The sequence below is a fragment of the Meriones unguiculatus genome, chromosome X, assembly GCF_030254825.1.
Source record: "Meriones unguiculatus strain TT.TT164.6M chromosome X, Bangor_MerUng_6.1, whole genome shotgun sequence".
NCBI lineage: Eukaryota > Metazoa > Chordata > Mammalia > Rodentia > Muridae > Meriones > Meriones unguiculatus.
This window is the reverse complement of record NC_083369.1, coordinates 143,121,504-143,130,531: the sequence shown is the minus strand read 5'-3', so window position 1 is coordinate 143,130,531 and position 9,028 is coordinate 143,121,504. Positions and strand designations below refer to the sequence as shown.

At 40.8% G+C, this 9,028-nt stretch overlaps 1 pseudogene; it reads right to left on the bottom strand.

The window, feature by feature from the left end:
• Positions 1 to 6,529: 6,529 nt before the first annotated feature.
• Positions 6,530 to 7,533, bottom strand: LOC110542057 (L-lactate dehydrogenase A chain-like; annotated as a pseudogene).
• Between the last annotated feature and the right edge of the window lie 1,495 nt (positions 7,534 to 9,028).

Here is a 9,028-nt window from a genome sequence, read left to right as displayed (position 1 = left end):
TATAATATGGAATATTACTCAGCTTTAAAAAAGATAAATAATAAAATCTCAGGTAGGTGGGTGGAACTAGGAAAGAACCATCCAGAGGTAACCCAGATCCAAAAAGACAAGTAGTGTATGTTTTCTCTTATATGTAGATGTTATCTTTTAAGCTTTGCTATATGGGCTACAATCCAAATCACCACAGATGTTCATAACGGGATAAGATACCAGAGGGGAGGAGGAGATCTCCCAAGGAAGGTTAAAGAGAATTTAGTGTTATAGAGAGATAAAGGGAAACTAAAATGGGAGTATGATGTGTGTACGTGGGCACATATGCCATTTGTAGGGTAGGTTCTCCATTTCTATCTTTGTATGGGTTTTCTAGGACCCAAACTTAGGTTGCCAGGCTTGTATAACAAGTGCCATTACTGGCTGAGCCTTTTCAATGGTCCACAAACAGCAACTGTTTAAATCAGCCCTCCTAATACAATACAATCTGACATATACTTCTGTGATACCTATTGAAGAAAATAGGAAAATATGGAAAGTCTTTGTTTTCCATAATTAAACCATCATGTTTCTATATCGGCAGACCATGCTGTCTGTCCAGTGAAAACACTTTAATTCATAACATACAGCAGTTAAATCTGAGCTGAGGTGTTTCCTGTGGGATGGTGGTCATGGCTATTGCATGGTGTGAAGGCATGCACAGTGAAAGTGTACAGGCTGTATGTTCAGAACCAATGCTGCAGAGAACTAATCCCTTGTATCGTGCGTGAGCCTTGCCAGAAACAGCTCAGATTCATTATGGGTTTGATTTTGATTTTGTTTTACGTTCAGAAATCATTGCTATTACCAAATTTTTCATGACCCTCCCACATTTTTAAGCGACTACGTATTGAGAGCTTATTGTACAGAGCTATGGTTTCGTTGTTGTTTTGTATTTTGAGACAAGGTCTTGTGTCATTGAGGCTGGCCTTGAACTTAGTGTCTCTGAGAAATGCTAGACCATATAGAAATTGAGTGGGGAGGCCAAGAGTGGGGACAACAGGGCTCTGTACATCAATGTTTATTTTCGTGTAATGCCAGCCTCTGCTACAAGTGAACTAACAGTGCCTCCATACCCAGCCCAAATCACTAAATGAATAATCACTGAGAGCAACCACTAGGGGAGAATGCAGGAATTAGCGCAGCGATGTATCTGAACCACACTAGTGAAGGTGACCGTGAAGAGTATGAAAGCTGACATTTGCATAGGTCTCATTTCTTTAGGGCCACAGGACTGGATTCTCAACGTTTGGTTTAAAAACAAACACAGGGCTGAGGAGAAGACTCAGCCACGTGCTTACTGCTCTTGCTGGGTTGAGATCTCTGCGCCCACAGGATGGCTGCCAAACATCTTTAACTCCAGTTCCAGGGATTGTGATGTTCTTTTCTGGCCTCCACAAGCACCAGGTAAGCACATAGTAAATATTTGTATGTGTGAGCAAGACAATCATACATACAAAACAAAATAAATGAATAAAATAAAATAAAACAAAATTTCCACCCCTAGAACCCAATTAGGATGTCAAAGGGTAGTAATTCTATTGGCTCTAGTTTAAGGAATTTTGTTTTGTTTTGTTTTGTGAAACAAGGTTTTCATGAAGGAATGTTTTTGAATGTATATAGACTGGTTCTTGGCAGGGAGAAAGTTCAGGTTCATGCTAACATCCTGGTTAAATCACATAATGTAGCACCAGTGTTTTGATGATAACAGATGCCACTATATGGTTAATCTAATGTCACCTAGTGTCTCAGTTCTGTGATGGTTTTTTTCCACTGCTGCATATTTGCTATATTCAAAAACTAAATGGTAACCGAAACCAGTCGTGGTTCTAAGGCAGCTGTTCCAGAGTTATGTTTCAGTGTTTGTGTGGGCTACATTCATAACACGCTTTGTAAGAGCTTAATATAAATTCTTGGAACTCAGATAATGCCTCTATGTCTATTAAAAGAAGTCAGAACTCTGGGATTTGAGAAGAGGTTGCTTGGAAATAATAAAACAGAATAAATCAAGTCACCTTAACACAAAGCAGTTCTTTCTCCTTTGTGACAGTTTGTCAAAATTTAAGAGGAAAGGGGGCTTTTATTTTTATAAAACTAAAAAAAACAAGTTATCACACTGTGGAATAAATTTTCCACGCATAAAAGCTCAATTTTCTTTCCAGTAATTTGGTAACATAGAAAGGAATAAGCAACAATATAATTCTGTATTATATTATTGTATTATTTCAAGAGTTGGAAATAAACTATTTTGTGTTTTTCACATGATCATAAAGAATCTTTTTGAGTTTGAGTGGTCTTTTTCATATGCAAAAACAAACACTGTCATTTCCCACAGGGAAAAGGAAAGAAAGACTCAAAAATGAGTAACCTGGAGAAAATGTGCATGACTGTGTCTCAGTGTCAGGCAATCTTTTGCTGTAAGGGAAAGACAGGAATATTTAGCCTTTGCAGGCCAGGACATTTCTGTTGTAACCACTTGCTTTTCATAGGAGGGAAACAGCCATATGCAGCAGGCAAATGAATTAACATGGCTCTGGTCCAGTCAAGCTTTATAAACTCAGACAGCAGACAACAGTTTGCCAACCTATACCAGGTATTATCAGACAGTTCATTATGAGACTTACTCAACAGGAACAAATTCATGCTGTCCTCTGTAGCTGGAGATGTCATAGACCAGAGGAAAGAGCCTATTACTACCAGTTCTCTTAGCCAGTATCTTTTCTAACTGTAGTCTAAATATATATTTTTTTCTTATACCCATAGGTAAGTATAGCTCTCATCTCATCAAAGAAGCTTCTTGCAGTAGGTGGAGGCTACTACAGGGATCTACTATTGGTCAAAACGCAGAAAATAAGTGACAATGGGATAAACATTCCCAGCTGTAACATCTCCACTACAACCTCTACACCTAAGCCTCAGGAAACATAATGGAAGAATGGGCAGAAAGACGGTAAAGGCCAAAAGGATCATGCTGCTGCTGTAAGACAGTGTCTCCAGACATGACAGGGGTGCTGCCCCCATGAAATAGCAACAGCGTGGTTGCCTAAGAAGGCCTGCATAATGACAACACTAGTTGACTCGCCAACATGGCTGAGGGACATTTCACAAGGCTCCGACCCTAAATGAAAAGGCACAGGTAATCAATTGCTGCTGAGAAAAGGAGATCCAGTCATAAACATTGAAAAGACTATGCAAGGCATTTCCTTACCTTTTAAATAATCCCACAGTTAACATTTCTGGTTTTTCCTTTTTTGATGACTCCAGGTTCAAATCTTTTTCCACTACCGAAAGTAAGAGTTTTCATGAACATTGTAAAGGAGCCTCTACCAAACTAAGTATACTGCAGACATGCTCCATGTTATTCTGTAGTGCCTGGTGGTGCTCTTGAACTCAAATCAGTGTCTCTCTCTGATCATTTCAATGGACTTACTGTACTTCCCTGCTCACGCTGCTTCACCTGTCTCAGTGATGCATTTGACTATTCCTAGCAGCTGTCCCATGAACCTTGTATACATTGTATTCATAGTTGTGAGTAATTTTACATATGGCTAATGCTATTTCAGTTGGCCTAAAGAATTAAGGTGGAGTAAATGGCTTTCTTCATGTGTGTCTAATTGGTCTGTGAGGACCAACATTACCTATTTCAAAAATTTTCTCTGCCTGAGGGTATTATACAATCTCTATCTCCTTCTAATAAGATCCCAATGGGGGAAAAAATCAAAGTCCTGCTCCACTGAAGATCACCATAAGGAACCAATGAGGTTACTGGGCTTACTTACAAAGTATGGATGAGGGATTATGGGTAGGAGAATGTTTACCCCAAAAGAGCCACACTTGAAAGGCTGTATCCAGATTGGATAACAGCTTCACCATGACTATATAGATGTAACTAGGCCACATGCAATTAGGGAAGAATTGCACAAAATGGCTTGTATGGAATGGCTGGATACTCAAGTAGGGCCCTATCACCCTCCTTTCCTCCTTATATCTATGAGGGAGTGTCAGTCAACAAACCCAACTGTGAGCGTAAGGAGCCATAACTGGTCTTTTGAAGACGATGGCAGTTTGACTAGGAGGATGGTTCTACATAACACATTGAACAACCATACCAAACACTTAGAAAGGAAAATAATTATTTATGTGAGGGAACAGTAGACAAAGAAGGAAAAATACAGAATTTTTTGAAAGTCAGACAAGCTACTTTATTGTTCTAGCTATCCCTTTGAAATGGAATTAGTTGGAAAGGCTGAAAGGCTAATGCATACTTTTGGACCAAGTTATGATTATGGTCCTTATTATGGTCATCTATTCCTAAGAAGAATATATGGATGGTTATTAAGTAGTATCTTGGTCATCATCTGAGCACTGTTTCCCCCATTATTGCGCTAAACCTGCGCATTGTTTTTGCTTTTGTGTTTGATCGAGAGACATAAAATAATATTTTAGAGGTTTTTTTCCCTGTTAAAAGTTAAATCTGTAGTGCTATGAATTTTTCCTCTGAGTGGGTATTGTTTTCAGTGTTCTTAAGTTATAAAAATGTTTTGATTTCAATTTTGATTTTGCCCCAGTCCTCGTGCTTTACAGAAGAGAATTTTAGAGTTTTCCAAATAGGTCTGTTTCCTTCTTGTTTTTAACTTTTTCTTTAGCACCCAACTTCTAAATTGTAAATAATAATAATAATAATAATAACAATAAAATTCACAGATCAAGAGGATATAGGTTCTAGTGGGGAAGCTGATGCTGTTGTTTTGGTAGAAGAGCATGATGAAACCACCAAAATGCCTTCTACATCATTGAATTTATGCCCACACACCAGTATTGCTGTCAACTTTGGTCAGCAAAGTTCTTGTTTGTTTTTTTTTGTTTGTTTGTTTGCTGTTGTTTGTTTTTCCATCTGGCAGTGGTTACTGTAGAGACTTATAACTGGCCAAAGTACTGAAAACAAGTGCCTGTTAAGTGTTCATCCCCAAACAGGAAATCTATATTAACTTTTCCAAGGCTCAAGGAACATCTTGGAAGAAAGGGTTGATAGAACGTAAGAGCATGGCCAGTTAATGGCTCAGTGGGCAAAATACCACAAACAGTTTAAACCTCATTCCTTGAGTTTAATCTCCAGAGCCTGGGTACAAAAGCTTGATGAGGCTCATCTGTAATCCTAGCATTCCTACACCAAGATGGGAGGGAGAGACAGGAGACTAGTCTAGAAGCTCTCAGGCCTGCTAGCCAGGAATGCACAATAGTGGTGGAAACAAGAGAGGTCCTGCCTCAAGGTAGAAGAAGAGAACCAACTCTTGAAATTGTCCTATGGTCTCTACACACAAGCTATGGGATGCATGTCCTTGCACACACACACAGTAATAGTAATAGTAATAGTAATAGTAATAGTAATAATAGTTTTACTTTGAAAGGATGTGCTAGAGTGTTGTGGAACACTGTCCAGAGTTCATGACATGGCTATCTTCTGGCCATGACTTCACTGTTTCACTTACAACAGATGTGTTTATTTGAGTACTACCTGCAGAAAAATGTGCTTTTCAGTATCCTGTCACCAAGAAATGAGGAGCTCAGGAGGCCCTGTCCTTCCCTGAGGATTTACAAGTAGTTAATTGGTGTTCAAGATGAAGAAACATTTTCTTCAGCCAAATTGTCCATGCTTTTGTAAGTAACCATTGACCTGCATTCCTGTAATCAACCCTAATGAAACTTATTGGGTCACAAAGAATAAAGACATAAAAGTAGAAGGAAAACTAGGGAAAATGAAGGAGATTTCTGAGAAAGGGGCAGGAGAAGGTAATAGAGGCTAAAATGATTAAAATACATTATATATGTATGATAATGTCATACTGAAACCCATTATTATAGATAGGGAATATGTGCTAATAAAATTAAGAAATATATAACATAACATAATACTGTGCACATAGGCACACATATACAAAATCACATCTGTGTAAGTATGTATACTGAATCAAGTTAGTAACTATAATAGTAAAATATTTTTTTCACTGTTCAAGGTTTATTTGGTGTTTATATTCACATGACACTTGGGTAGTTGGCTGCATCATCCATATGCAGACCTTATTTTACATAAGATTGCCATGTGCACTAAGACACATAGACTACGCTGAACACTATCCTTTAGAATGCTTATGCACAAGATATGCATAACAGATTTACACACTGGAGCCAGGTTATGGTAACTGGGAACTCGCTGGCCTAGGCATGTCTGGGGAGGGTGCGCAGCACAGTGACACAGCAGGCTCCCGGGATCATACACAATTGGCAGCGTGTCTCAGAGACAGTGGACCGGCACACTAACCAGGTTACCACTACACAATTACCACTCAGCATCAGGGTTGAGCTGTGGGAACTGAGGTTTTCCCCGGACCACCTGAACACAATGGCACTACCAAAGCTCAGATGAGGAGGAGACGGTGTGTGGTCTCCACAGAAACCCTGCTGCAGCCTGGAGAGTGAAGTGCTAAGACGTGGGGAGACTTTAGAACTGCAGCTCTTTCTGGGTACTCCAGAGCTGTCTGCACTCTTCTTCAGGCGGGCTTCCTCTTCAGGAGTCAGAGCCGCCTTCACAACATCCGAGATTCCATTTTGTCCTAGGACACAAAGGACACTGAGGAAGACATTATCCTTGATCCCATAGAGACCCTTAATCATAGTGGAAATGGGGTGCACCTGCCTAAGAGTCTTCATTATGCTCTCAGTCAAGTCTGCCACAGAGAGGCCAATGGCCCAACCTTTCAGTTTGATCACTTACAGGCACTGCCAGCCACCTGCTTGTGAACTGCCTTCCACTGCTCCTTGTCTGCGTCGGTGCCCAGTTCTGGGTTCAGATTCTTCAGGGAGACACCGGCAACATTCACACCGCTCCACACGGGCACTCTGGACTGCCCATGCTCCTCTAGGACCCATCCATGACTGCTTAGTGGTTGAACTACCAGCCTTTCCCCCATCAGGTAATGGGACCGAATGGAATCCAGATTGCAGCCACTTCCAATGACTCGGTTTTTGGGAAAACCACTTATTTTCCAAGCCACGTAGGTCAGGATATCCACTAGGCTGGGAACAATGAGAAGCTTGAAGTTTGGACTGTACTTCACAACATTGGGAACAATGAACTTGAAGATGTTCAAATGTTTTGCTGGACCAAATTGAGTCAGCTCTCTCTCTCTTGCTGATGGGCCCCCGCAGCGATAATGACCAGCTTGGAGTTTGCAGTTACAATGTATTCTTCGCTGGAGGCAATTTTTGGTACTCAATAGGTTGCCATGCTGGAGGTCCATCATCTCTCCCTTCATTTTGTTTTCCATGACGTCAACAAGGGCAAGCTTAACTGCCAAGTCCTTCATTAAGATACTGATGGGCACAAGCCATGCCAACAGCACCGACCCCAAACACTGTAATCTTGCTGGGGTGAGGCTGCTCTTCTTTAAGAAGATTCACAATCAGCTGGTCCTTGAGGGTTACCATTTTGGAGTTTGAACCTTTTGGGACCTCTAGTGCATGATGTGGGGCGTCTGGCATGCAGCATCGTGGTTGGGGCTTGGAGACAGTGGTTACAGCACTCCTTAAAATATTTTATATAGACTTAGCTAGCCATTATCTGAATTCTGGAAAAATTGTCATTATAAAAATTCTTTAAAATTAGAACTCTTCAATTTTATCTAGAAGACCATGGGTGTGAACTATACACTTACATTTGGCACAATAGATCAATGCAATAGATTTTAATTATAGTAACTGAGCCTTGGTTGGTTGCCAGAGGACTGTAGTCAATTAAGTTATAAATGATTAACCTGTTTCCTGTTTAAACTCTACCCAGTAGTGTATCAAAGCAGATGCTGAGACTCATAACCAAACTTTGGGCAGAGTGTAGGGAATCTTATGAAAGAAGGGGGAGATAGAAAGACCTGGAGGGGACAGGAGCTCCACAAGGAGAGCGACAGAACCAAAATATCTGGGCACAGGGGTCTTTCCTGAGACTGATACTCCAACCAGGGTCCATTCATGGATATAACCTAGAACCTCTCAGATGTAGCCAATGGAAATTCAGTATCTAAGTGAGTACCCTAGTAAGCGGAAGAGGAACTGTCTCTGACATGAACTCAGTGGCCTGCTCTTTGATCACCTCCCCCTAAGGGGGGAAGAGCCTTGCCAGGCCACAGAGGAGGACAATGCAGCCAGTCCTGATGAGACCTGATATGCTAGGGTCAGATGGAAGGGGAGGAGGACCTCCCCTATCAGTGGACTTGGGGAAGGACATGGGAGGAGATGAGGGAGGGAGGGTGAGATTGGGAGGGAATGAGGGAGGAAGCTATAGCTGGGATACAAGGAGAATAAAATGTAATTAATGTAAAAAATAAAAACTTAATTAAAAATAAATGATTAACCAGTTAAGCTGTGAGGAACTGACTGATTGATTGACTAGGCTGTAACCAATTAAGTTTTTTATTTCTTATTTCATTTTTCTATAAATGATCCTGTCTTTGTCTTTAGAACACTCAGATTTAGTAAGACCTGGTTCTCAAATTGTGTGTGTTGCTCTGCTTAAATGAATTTAGTCAGTCCAATACTTTTACTTTTAATAACATTTGCAATAGTTCTTGTGCTGTACAGTTTTATGTCAACTTGACACAAGCTAGAGTCATCAAAGAGGAAAGGGCCTCAGTTAAGTAAATGTCCTTTCTTTTTCTGTTTTTTTTTTTTTTTTAGGGTTTCTCTGTGTAGCTCTGGCTGTCTTGGACTTGCTTTGTGGACTAGGCTGGCCTCAAACTCACAGCGATCCACCTGCCTTTGCCTCCCTGAGTGCTGGGACTAAAGGAATGCCCACCATGCTCCGCTGAGTAAACCTCTTGATAAGATCCAGGTGTAATGTATTATCTCAATTAGTGATTGATGGGGGAGGGCCCAGCCCATTGTGGGTGGTGCAATCCCCAGGCAGGTGGTCCTGGACTCTAAAAGAAAGCAGGCTGAGTAAGCCATG